Source organism: Pseudophryne corroboree, chromosome 2 (assembly GCF_028390025.1).
Source record: "Pseudophryne corroboree isolate aPseCor3 chromosome 2, aPseCor3.hap2, whole genome shotgun sequence".
Taxonomy (NCBI): domain Eukaryota; kingdom Metazoa; phylum Chordata; class Amphibia; order Anura; family Myobatrachidae; genus Pseudophryne; species Pseudophryne corroboree.
The window spans coordinates 1,013,839,644-1,013,853,015 of NC_086445.1; the positions used below are offsets into that span (position 1 = coordinate 1,013,839,644).

Here is a 13,372-nt window from a genome sequence, read left to right on the forward strand (position 1 = left end):
CTTCTATACACTTGTTGATCATTGAGTTGATGTAACATTTCATTACGGTAATCCTGGGTATTCATTATGACGATCGCCCCACCCTTATTGGAGGGGCGGATGATGATGTCCTCGTAATGTCCCAAATTCATGAGTGCCGCCCTTTCCCCTCGCGTCAAATTGTGTCTGAAAGATTTATTTTCAGAATTGTATTTCTGAATGGATTCATCAAGGAGTCTGGTAATACATTAGATGGAAGAATTTTGCTCAGGTGGGTCAAAAGAAGATCTGATCCTATTCCTGTAGAATTTTTCCACAGGGTCCTGATCGATACCGCTATCCAAGGATGTTTGACTAGCAAAATGTTCACAAAGTCTCATTTTTCTGCCAAATTTATGTAGATCCCAGCTAAAATAAAAAGCTGAATAACTATTTGTTGGGACAAACGCCAACCCTTTGTTCAGAACAGATTGTTCATCAGCAGTCAGGACCCTGTCGGATAAATTAAAGATCACTTGTACCTCTTCCATGGGAGTCTTCCTACCCCTCTTTTTTTGACCACCTCTTCTCGTGCGGACGTGTTTGTGTTTTGGTTTGTAGTGCGAGTACGTGCCTCTAAAGGGACTCTCTGGGATGTCCCAACATTTTCTCCTTCAGAGACTATGAAATTGCTATCACTCTGCGAGGTCATGGCCTCCACTGGTTGTCTCACTGAATGCTGTATTCTTTGATTTCTGTTAAATTGTCTTGAATATCTGGGTGTTTCACCATTAATCCTATGGTACACATGATTATCTTCGTAGTCCTGTACCACCTTCAGGCGCTTGACTTTTTTTTAACTTAATGAGGTCCTGTCGGTATAGGTCCCATTGATTTTGTAGTTGGGTGAGCCAGTCATGTGAGGAATCTGATTGTAATATATTGATGTTGACCCTCTCAAACTCTGCAATCTTGATTTTTTAACAGAAGTAAGCTCCTTCGCGGCCTCCTCCACAACAAGTATCATGAGGTCAAACGAACAATTGTTGAGTATGGCAACCCACATGTGGCAAAACTCAGGGTTATGTCGGCCAATAGTGGGGGTGTTCCTAACTCTAAAGCCTTGTGGAATAAATTTATCCCGATAATATTCAGATACAGTAAGGCCATGCAGTGTGTAATCTATCTCGCGTCACTTCATTCTAAACAGAGCTTGAAATAATTCCTCACAAGTGTCCACTTGATTAGTATACTGTGGATCTCCCACAAACAATATCTTATCGATTTGATCAGTGGTATAACTCAAAATCTCACCTAATGGCAGGACTGGACTCTGGGGTACTTCAGACATCGTTATAATAAGACTGATCACAGAGCCCATACACAGAAATACAATGTAAATGTCAAGTCCACAGGTAGAATTCGGGTATCACTGTGCCCAACAACTGCCAGAGAGTCACCATAAAAAAAACTTCCACGGTGCCATATAGTTGATAGAGAAACTCCATCATTAAACATCTATGTATATCGGAACTCAAACTCTCTTGCAGTCTGCAATCTTCTGTGGTACTTCAGATTTCTCTCTGATAGAGTACACTTGTGTCATTCTTATGGTCATCTATGAATGTTACAAAGTATCTGTATCCATTCATTAACTACGATAGTGTAACATGAATATTGTTAATTATTGATTATTTAGCCTTAACTTAATAATAGTTGTTGTTAGTATAAGGGGAAAAGTATAATAGCTATAATAAGAATAAATATATGAAATTAATAATATATATATATATATATATATATATATATATACATACATGGTAGTGATGAGGTGGAGTGGTTGTGTCATACATGGTGATGGTGGTCTGCTGCCATAATTTATTAAACATAGAAATGGTGGTGTATATTTCAAGGTGGGCTTGAGACCTTGTGGGCCAGCAATAGCCTGCAGGGCAGCAAAGAGCGGCAGATGGGGTCATTATATGGTCCGCGCGCTGCTGGAGTAATAACCTGCAGGGCGGGAAAAGCAGGTCCACGAGCGGGGGTACAAGGCTGACCGCGAGCGTGGGGAGAGACAGATACTGATTGGCGGCGGCTAGGGGATAGCGCGCGGCTCCGGCGGGAATGGAGCCGCACAAGCCGGAGGTCTGGGGAGGATAAATAGAGCTCCCCGCCGGCGGTGAGGTTAGACTGCTGTTCCCCTGGCTAGTGTGTGTGTGCTCAGATCTCCCTCGGGCCGCTAATAGAGCTGTATGCTGTAAACATACAGCGGCGCCGCAGGGACTGAGTAGCGCTACCCACGCCAGGCAATACCTTGAGAAAGGAGTTGAGGCGGAGCTGGGGTGACACCGCCGGAGGCTCCAGGAGGAGGTGGCCTCTCCCGGGCCAGGCTGGGCTGATGGTAGCTGAGCGGAGGAGGACGGAAGCGACGTCTCCATGGCAGTCCAGGCTAGGCGGAGCTGACTGGATCCTCCGCCTCCCACAAAGGGAAAACCCAGTTCCATTGCTCACCACATCATTGGGGAGGAGTCGGGGGAGCGTCCTCCAGCAGCAGCAGCATAACTAAGGGATGTGTAAGTGAAATAAAACTACACTGCCCTCTGCAGTCTACACACACGGGGCAATATAGACTCAAGAAGACACTCTGCTTTAAGTAATTTTCATACTGCAGATACCAGTTCTCGGTGGCCTAATTCAACAATAAGTTTGCAGTAGCTTAATAGAGTAACTGAGGGGCATAATAGAATGGAATATAAATTCTGACAGCTAATATAGCTATAAAGATTCATAGACTGGCTAATAAATATAGTGACTTGCATATGGCACTTCCGAATAAATTTAAATGTCATTATAGCCCTGAAATAGCTGCAAGGAGGGAGGAATATCATATATATATATGAAAGGAATCTAATTGACAGTATTATATAGACTATTACTAGGGATATATCCCAGAAGCATAGAGAGTAATAGAAATACCGGATTCGGTGTGATTGGAAATATTAGATGTTTCTGAAGACTGGATATGAAAAGAACTGTAAAATAGTATCTGATCTCACTGAATGGAAGAGACAGCTGGAATTGTTACATAAGAGTCAGAGAGATAATAAGTTCTGTTGCCCAAATAGAAACACAAGTAACAAAATACTGTGACTACTACAAGCTAATGCTACAGTGTTTCATGGACTGAGATATCCTTAAGCAGTAAATCACCACAACCGTATCCCAGGAACAGTATTTCTAATTAAACCTATGATACTGGAATACAATTGCAATAGGGTTCATCAGCAACGGCTTAAATAATTCCAGTTCCATGTAAAACAGAGAATAGAATACCACTGTCAGTTTACAGAATCCTTCTATATATGGAATGTTTTTTTATGGTATGGGCCCCTTTGTGCACATTAGTTTTAACGAGTACCCGGGTAACTCAGTCTCAATTGAAAACAGGTGAAAGTTTTTTTTGTATTGCATGCAAACTACTATGTATAGGATTAGTAGTAATATATATATATATATATATATATATATATTGAAAGTAATATTGTCTTTATGCCCCACAAGACAGTTTATTAATGCAGAAGTGTTTCAGTATGATTCTGTAATTAAATTACATTACTTACCGTTATATGTGTTGCTTGACCTGGATCCTGGAAATCTGGAAGAGAAGAAAGGTACAATATAATATGTAATGAGTAATTGATTTGAACACCATCACACATACACCTCAGGTGGGAGGCTTACCCAGGCGAGCCTTACAATAACCAGCTTGGGTGGAGGCACATATACTGAGTAACCATCCCTTAATGAAATAAGGAATAGTATCATATTAAATTAGTAATAGGGGGAAGGGTTACATTTGGAGGCACTGCTGAGATCATTTTGTAAGATACTCATGGGTAAGTGAAGCACAGTAGCCAGAATGTCACAATATACCAGGAGTGAAGTATTTGACTGGTGTATAAGGAAGGGAGTAACTCCTGAAAGGAGTTTTGTATTGATGGGGGATCTCACAGACACCACTGATGGTACCATTATGACAGAGATGCTGTTTCTCTTTGGGGTGAAGCAACCAAGGATTGCTGATAAACAATTTAGGGAAAGTGGAGAGATGTGTGCTGTATTAATAACTACCAGTCATGATTTAGAGTCTGAATTGCTTCCCAAAGTGGTGGCTGTGAGATCTAACCCAGAACGCAGGTGGATAATTATATGGCCTGAAAAGGATGGCAGTGAAAGGGCTGCTGAACCATTAATTGTGGGGGACATGTCTTCTCCAGATAGTGGAGATCCCTCTGTGGCTGTGGGAAAGGGTAGTCAAACACAGGGCATTGAAGAAAAATTAGGTAACCAGTTAGAGGTTATAGCTGATAAAGTAGTACATCAATTGGAAAGATGGCACTATGAGGGTAGTTATAGGTGATTGAGGCTTTTTTCAGGAATAATTCCTGTGCCTACTGGCGAGGAACCTTATGAGGCCTGGAGGGAGGCAGCTATACAGCAGTCTGAGGAGTGGCATTGCCCCGATCATATAAAAAAAACAAAGGATAGTAGAGAGTTTACGGGGACCCGCTATGGGAATTATTCAAGCTACTAGAAAAAGTAATCCTGGGGCTGCTGTGGCTGACTACTTTCAGGCCTTAGACTACACATATGGGACATTGGAGGACGTAGGTGATTTGGTTGCCAGATACCATCATACTTATCAGGAGACAGGAAAAAAGTTATCACAGTATGTGTATAGACTTGATAAATTAATCCATAAAATTGTAGATAAAGGAGGGTTAGCTCCCGCAGAAGTTGATAGTAGCCGCTTGAAACAATTAATTAGGGGAGCATTAACAACTGACCCTGTAGCTCAGCGGTTGCGTTTTACAACTTTATTATTAGGAAGTCCCACCCTTAATGATCTAATTAAGGAAATTACACAGGATGAAGTGTTAATTGCTACTAGGGAAAAGACTCATACCAAAGCTGTCAAAGTGGTGGTACCCTCCCCTGAGGCCCAAGGGTCGAGGGAAGACAAGTTAGTTACTCTGATAGTGGAACAGAATAAGAAAATAGACCAGCTTATTTTGGCACTAAATAAACGGGTGGAACCCTCCAGCATTACTTCCAGTAATTCCAATAGGGGGTTTAATAGTGGTAGGGGAAATTTTAGGAGAGGTGGAAATTTTATAAGCAGAGGGTGTTTCCGATGTGGACAGTTAGGACATAGAGCAATGGAATGTTCTATAGACTGGGGAATGAATGAAGTGGGAACTAATGTTCAGTCAAATATTTCTCCTCATCAGGGAAACGATGGCGGGAGATTGGCGGGCCCCTCGCCATCTCCCAGAAGTTAGATGTAGATTCAATGGGGAGTACCCAGTGGAGTAGTTCTATTCCGGATGGTATTATAGGACCTGCTCCACATGTGGTTGTTAAATTAAATGGACATCCCTGCCCTGTTTTGTTGGACAGTGGGTCCCAGGTGTCCATTATATTTGAGCATTGGTATAGACATTACCTATCTGATGTCCCTATCATGCCCCTGGAAGGACTGGTAATTTGGGGATTGAGTGAACAGAAATACCCATATTTAGGTTATGTGGCAGTCAACATAGAGTTTCCGGAGGGATTTATGGGAGTGTCAGAGCCATTACCTCTAATTGCTCTGGTATGCCCAGAATCACCAGGTGATAAAACTGTAATGCCAGTGATCATTGGGACTAATGCTCATTTGTTTAGGGTCCTCAGTGATTGGTGTTTAAAAATGTGTAAGGAAGCGACTGCTATTACTATGGCGACTTGCCATGAGAAATACAGGGACGGGGAGCCTGATCACAGAGATTCCTCTCTTGCTCGGGGCCTGTCCATGGAAGACTTAAATCCATGTTTCCAGGGGAGTGATATTGGGTTGGCAGAACAAAATACTTTATGTGAAGAATTGCTGGAACGAAAGCATGTCTTCTCTCTTGGGGAATGGGATTTGGGAAAAGCAAGAGGTGTGGAGCACTGTATAAAGCTGACTGATGAGACTCCCTTCAGGGAGAGGTCACGCAGACTTGCTCCTGCAGATTTCGATGATGTCAGACAGCATCTTCAGACTCTCTTGGAAACAGAAGTTATTCAACACTCTGAAAGTCCATATGCTTCTCCTATCGTAGTGGCACGAAAAAAGAATGGCAAAATTAGAATGTGTATTGATTATCGCACACTTAACCAACGCACTGTGCCAGATCAGTACACGGTTCCTAGGATATAGGAGGCATTGGACTGTTTGCAGGGGAGTCAGTGGTTCACAGTGTTGGATCTGCGGAGTGGGTATTACCAAATACCTATGAGTCCTCAGGATAGAGAGAAGACTGCTTTCATTTGCCCTTTGGGTTTCTTTGAATTTTTGAAGATGCCCCAGGGAATCAAGGGTGCTTCGGCAACTTTTCAGAGGACCATGGAGCAGATGGTGGGTGATATGAATTATCGTGAGGTATTAGTTTATCTCGATGATATTATCGTTTTCAGGTCCTCTCTGCAGGAACATAACCACCGTCTGCTCAGGGTACTGGATAGATTATTGAAGAAAGGTTTTAAACTTTCTGTGGACAAATGCAAGTTCTGCCTGCCCTCTGTTACTTATTTGGAACATGTGGTGAGTTGACAGGGCATTTCTACTAACCCAACAAAAGTTGAAGCGGTGAATGAGTGGCCCAGACCCACTAAATTAAAGGAGTTAAGATCTTTCCTCGGGTTTTGTGGGTACTATCGCCGCTTTGTGCCCTATTATTCTGTAATATGTCGCCCTCTCACTGATTTGACCAAGGGGTATCCACCAGTTGGTAAAACCACAATGGCCACATCATGTAAAAAAAAAGGATATTTCAAACCTTATGAAGAGTTTGGGGATAGATGGACTCAGGAGTGTGAAGAGGCCTTCCTCAAGTTAAAATGAAGTCTTACCAATGCTCCTGTATTGGCCTATGTGGACCCCACTCTGCCGTATACATTACATGTGGATGCGTCTTTTGATGGTCTGGGTGCCGTGTTGTACCAAACTCATGACGGAAAGTTACAACCTGTATCTTATATCAGTCGGGGATTGTCCAATAGTGAGAGGAGATATCCTGTACATAAATTGGAATTCCTTGCTCTTAAATGGGCTGTAGCTGATAGATTTCATGAGTACCTGTAGGGGGCAAGTTTTGAGGTGTTCACTGACAATAACCCCCTGACCTATGTGCTTACCACTGCTAAACTAGATGCCACAGGGCACAGGTGGTTAGCTGCCTTGTCTATTTATGAGTTTAAGATTAAATATCGCCCAGGCATCAATAACATAGACGCAGACTCTTTGTCCAGGTTATCTAGAATTGAGAAGGAAATAGATAGATCTGAGTGGATTGAAGTTCCTGCAACTACTATCAAGGGATTGTGTTTTAGCATCTCATGTGTAGTTGCAGAGAGTGGGGAATGTATTAGTGCCCTAGGAGCATCTGACAATGCTTTACCTCTGGCCTATTGCTGGTTAAGCCAATTAGAATTAGGGGGTTTGAGACACATAAGTCAAGAACAAATCCGCATTGATCAACGGAATGAACCCGATATCTCCGTTGTCATACGCTATCTTGAGTCTGGTTGTGCTGAATGTGATGATGTTAGTTCTCTGACACATGCATCTAAATTATTGATGCGACAAATAAAGCAATTGACTCTGAGGAATGGAATAATGTATCGAGAATCCGTTAAATACAATGGGAAGTTCAAATTACAATTAGTTACGCCACGGTGTTATAGAGAATCTATTTTGAATGCATTACATGATCAGCATGGCCATCTTGGGATAGACAAGACAACGGGGCTGATAACTGACCGGTTTTACTGGCCCTTAATGGAGCAGGATATTGAGAACTACTGTAAGACCTGTGGTAGTTGTGTTTTGAGGAAGACTCTTCCCACTAAGTCCGCTTCTTTTATTAATCTTCAGAGCCATGGTCCCATGGATCTAGTATGCATTGATTATTTATCATTAGAAACCTCACCATGGAAGGAATGTAACATACTTGTAGTAACGGATCACTTCACCCGTTATGCCCAGGCTTATGTTACTTCAGATCAAAGAGCCGTTACAGTAGCCAAAACTCTATGGGAGCGGTTCTTTGTTCATTATGGTTTACCGGCCCGATTGCATTCTGACCAGGGGCGGGATTTCGAAGGAAAAATTATTAAGGAGCTCTGTCTGTGCTGCGGGATTAAGAAATCCCAAACTACTCCTTACCATCCGCAGGGTAATCCTCAACCAGAACGTTTTAATCGTACCCTGCTCGACATGATGGGCACTTTGGGTCCCATGTGCAAAACAAAGTGGAATAGAAGGATATGCCATCTGGTGCATGCCTATAATTGCACTAAGAATGAATCTACTGTGTACTCCCCATATGAGCTGATGTTTGGGCGTGAAGCCAGACTGCCCATAGATGTCTCTTTAGGACTTCCATCCAGAGATGCAAAGGGACAGACTCATTCTCAATATATCAACAATTTACGGAAAGAGCTAAAATATGCTCATGAGTTAGCTCAGGAAAAGGCTAGGAAAGCTGGGATGGCAAACAAGAAAAGATATGACATGAGAGTAAAAGAGAATGTATTAGAAATAGGAGATCGGGTTCTAGTGCAGAAATTAGGACTTCCCCACCGACAAAAATTATCTTATCGATGGAAACCTGATCCATATGTGATAATTGAACAATTACCTAACATACCAGTTTATAAACTAAGGTCAGAGTCAGGGGAGGGACCAGTTCTTACATACCACCGACAGCATCTTTTGCCTATATCACAAAATCTTCGTCTCCCTGACTGTACTGAAAATGAGCAACAATTAAGATATAATTGGAAAGACAGTAATAGATTACGATCTTCTCAGGGCCAATGCCAATCTCCTGAAAGTTTAGCGGGTCATAATGAGGATGATGAGGACAGGGAACAAGGCCTAGGATATTTTTATTATGATAGAAGTGCTGATACCTCTGTTCCCTGGTTATCTGATCATAACACACCTAAGATGTTTACTGAAAGCTCCCCGGAAAATGAGGGTAATATACCCGTCAATACTAATAACGAGGAAGGAGGGTTAGAATACGAGTGGGGACTTATATCAGAAGGGGGTATCGGCGATACTGAGGTTAATCCAAGTATGGATCCCGATAGTGAATCCAGGATCTTAGATGCTGGTGAGGAAAACGTGCCTAGTTATAGGACATTCAGGGAACGAAAACCTCCTTTAATATTAACATATCCGGAATTAGGTAAACCTGCATATTTACCTCAAATAATTCACCCAAGTATAGTACTTACCTGGCCCTACTTTGGGTATTGGAAGGAGGAAGATATTTGATGATCTGATAAACTGGGAAGGAGAGATATATAGATCACCAGGGGGAGAGTGTAACATGAATATTGTTAATTATTGATTATTTAGCCTTAACTTAATAATAGTTGTTGTTAGTATAAGGGGAAATGTATAATAGCTATAATAAGAATAAATATATGAAATTAATATATATATATATATATATATATACATGGTAGTGATGAGGTGGAGTGGTTGTGTCATACATGGTGATGGTGGTCTGCTGCCATAATTTATTTAACATAGAAATGGTGGTGTATATTTCAAGGTGGGCTTGAGACCTTGTGGGCCAGCAATAGCCTGCAGGGCAGCAAAGAGCGGCAGATGGGGTCATTATATGGTCCGCGCGCTGCTGGAGTAATAACCTGCAGGGCGGGAAAAGCAAGTCCACGAGTGGGGGTACAAGGCTGATAAATTCTGACAGCTAATATAGCTATAAAGATTCATAGACTGGCTAATAAATATAGTGACTTGCATATGGCATTTCCGAATAAATTTAAATGTCATTATAGCCCTGAAATAGCTGCAAGGAGGGAGGAATATCATATATATATGAAAGGAATCTAATTGACAGTATTATATAGACTATTACTAGGGATATATCCCAGAAGCATAGAGAGTAATAGAAATACCGGATTCGGTGTGATTGGAAATATTAGATGTTTCTAAAGACTGGATATGAAAAGAACTGTAAAATAGTATCTGATCTCACTGAATGGAAGAGACAGCTGGAATTGTTACATAAGAGTCAGAGAGATAATAAGTTCTGTTGCCCAAATAGAAACACAAGTAACAAAATACTGTGAGTACTACAAGCTAATGCTACAGTGTTTCATGGACTGAGATATCCTTAAGCAGTAAATCACCACAACCGTATCCCAGGAATAGTATTTCTAATTAAACCTATGACACTGGAATACAATTGCAATAGGGTTCATCAGCAACGGCTTAAATAATTCCAGTTCCATGTAAAACAGAGAATAGAATACCACTGTCAGTTTACAGAATCCTTCTATATATGGAATGTTTTTTTATGGTATTGGCCCCTTTGTGCACATTAGTTTTAACGAGTACCCGGGTAACTCAGTCTCAATTGAAAACAGGTGAAAGTTTTTTTTGTATTGCATGCAAACTACTATGTATAGGATTAGTAGTAATATATATATATATATTGAAAGTAATATTGTCTTTATGCTCCACAAGACAGTTTATTAATGCAGAAGTGTTTCAGTATGATTCTGTAATTAAATTACATTACTTACCGTTATATGTGTTGCTTGACCTGGATCCTGGAAATCTGGAAGAGAAGAAAGGTACAATATAATATGTAATGAGTAATTGATTTGAACACCATCACACATACACCTCAGGTGGGAGGCTTACCCAGGCGAGCCTTACAATAACCAGCTTGGGTGGAGGCACATATACTGAGTAACCATCCCTTAATGAAATAAGGAATAGTATCATATTAAATTAGTAATAGGGGGAAGGGTTACAATTGGACTAAACATCTGAATGTATTATCTAAATTGGTGCTTTAGTACAGTTTGCTGACTTGGGAATGGCTGATGACTTTGTTTCCCCATTGCTATCACATATGAGCTTTTCTGTGTCAGTCACTGACATTCCGGTGACTATCCTCCTCTGTGGGCGGGCTTTAATTGTTACAACTTTTGCAGCTGTATGGACATAATTGCCATTCCCTTTAATAGGGTCACATATGTTGAATGTGGTGAAAAATTCCTCATTGCAGCTAAAAATGTCTGGTTGCACCTGAATCAATGTAGCAGCAATCTTTTTTGTGACTATCTGTGACTGATTCAACTTTGCTGTTTCACTTCTTACTTTGCATCATAAACATATTCTATTGCTTGGCCTCAAGTGCCTTGTGACCTTTCTTGTGACAATTGTAGCATTTGAACTTGCATTTTTTTATTTTTTCACACTGTATGTAATGCAGTAATTTCAGCACTTAACTCACAGGGTACATGTTCTTGGAACAGCAGTAACTTTGCTCTGTCTGTGAGCCTAATTCAGACCTGATCGCTAGGCTGCATTTTTGTATAGCTGGCGATCAGGTCTAAACTGCGCATGCATATTCACCACGCAATGCGCAGGGGCGTCACATGGGTACAAAGCGGATCACCACTAAGCGATGGGTTTGTGTGGAGGATCCGTTCGCACGGGCATTCACAAGGAGATTGACAGGAAGAATCCATCTGTGGGTGGCAACTAACCGTTTTCTGGGAGTGTTTGGAAAAACGCAGGCTTGTCCATGCGTTTGCAGGGAGGGTTCCTGACGTCAATCAGGTCCCGAACAGGCTGAAGTGTTCGCAGTGACTGAGTAAGTCCTGGGCTACTCAGAGACTGCACAAAATCTGTGTGTACAGCTCTGCTACACACTCCGCTATGGGCGGCGACTATGCGAAAGTAGGACTGCAAAAAGCCCCTAGCGAGCGAACAGGTCTTAATTAGCCCCAGTGTCTTTAGTTAATTTTGCTGTGTTTGCTTACAACCCCACACCTTGGAAGTCACACTCTGGCATCAATTTCTGTAACCTCACAGTAGTGGTCTCTTCATCATCTTCTTGTAGTCCTACAGATGCTAGTTGCTGAGAAACAGACAATTTTAGCAGTGTAGTCACTTGTACTGCTGCATTCACATAACTTGGTGTTGTATAAGGCACACCTTAAAATTATCCTTCTGATGTGACTCATCTTGCTATGCTGTCTCCAGTGCTGTCAACATGTCTTTAGCTGACATTTCCCTGTATCACAGAGTATACCGTTAGGTTCAGGGATACTGACACAATTTTCATAATTTTATCTCTGTAATCCACCACAAATTATTTGAAATTAAACAATGGATATACAATTGAAGTGCAAACTTTCCGATTTCATTCAAGCGGTTAAACAAAAATATTTTTTTAAACATTTATGAACGGCAGTCATTTTTATACACAGTCTCCTGTTTTATGGGTCTCAGAACAAATTAACATAATCATAAATAAAATGTACATTTTTAAGATTTTGTCAAGAATCCTTTGCAGGCAATGATTGCTAAAAATCTGGAACCCATGGACATCACAAAACGCTGGGTTTCCTCCTTTGTTATGCTTTGTCAGGACTATACTGCAGATGTCTTCATTTGTATATTTGTGGGTCTTTCTGGCTTTAGTATTGTCTTTAGCAAGTGAAATGCATGCTAGGTCAGGTTAAAATCAGGTGATGGACGTGGCCATTGCAGAATATTTCATTTTTTCTCCTACAAAATCTGGATTGCTTTTGACGTATGTTTTGGATCATTTTCCATCTGTTCTGTGATGCGCCGTCCAATCAACTTTGTAGAACTGAATCTAAGCAGGCAGCATATCCCTCTACACGTCAGAATTCATCCAGCTGCTTTCAGCTGAGTTCTGTCATCTAAAAAACACTACTGACTCAGTGCCATTGGAAGGGTTCCGGTATGAATGGTCGACTATGTTAAGGTCGACACTCATTAGGTCAACCACTGTTGGTTGACATTGACATGGTCGACATGACCAAATGGTTGACACATGAAAATGGTCGACACATGAAAGGTCAACACATGAAAAGGTCAACATGAGTGTTTTTACTTTTTTTGGTGTCGTTTTCTGCATAAAGTGACGAGGAACCCCAATTAGCGCACCACGTCCCCTCGCATGACTCGCTTCACTCGCCATACTTTGGGCAAGGTGCTTCGCTCCACTACCGCTGCGCTCGGCACAGGTTACCGTTCCCAATCGCAGTCCACGTGTATCGTAAAGTATGAAAAAGTTCCATAAAATATATATTTATTTTAAAAAATGCATTTCGACCTTTCGATGTGTCGACCAGTTATGCATCAACCATTTGCATGTGTCGACCATTTGTCCATGTCAACCATGTCAATGTTGACCTAATGAGTGTTGACCTTAATATTGTCGACCATCTGAACGGTTACCCATTGGAAGCCATGCAGGAATATGTCATCAGAAGATGTGGTATGCTTCGGATCACGAGCCATTAC

At 41.4% G+C, this 13,372-nt stretch overlaps 1 long non-coding RNA gene across 2 annotated transcripts in view; it reads right to left on the bottom strand.

Moving 5' to 3' along the window:
- Window positions 1–3,578: 3,578 nt before the first annotated feature.
- The window catches only part of LOC134987956 (uncharacterized), a 30,483-nt gene continuing 20,689 nt past the window's right edge, over window positions 3,579–13,372 (bottom strand). The window contains exons 3-5 of one of the 2 annotated variants that reach the window (XR_010193501.1): window positions 10,606–10,640; window positions 9,289–9,340; window positions 3,579–3,613 (exon numbers count right to left, since the gene is read on the bottom strand). This is a non-coding gene — a long non-coding RNA (uncharacterized LOC134987956). The remainder of the gene's footprint in view (window positions 3,614–9,288; window positions 9,341–10,605; window positions 10,641–13,372) is intronic. The other variant, XR_010193507.1, reaches the window with a different exon arrangement.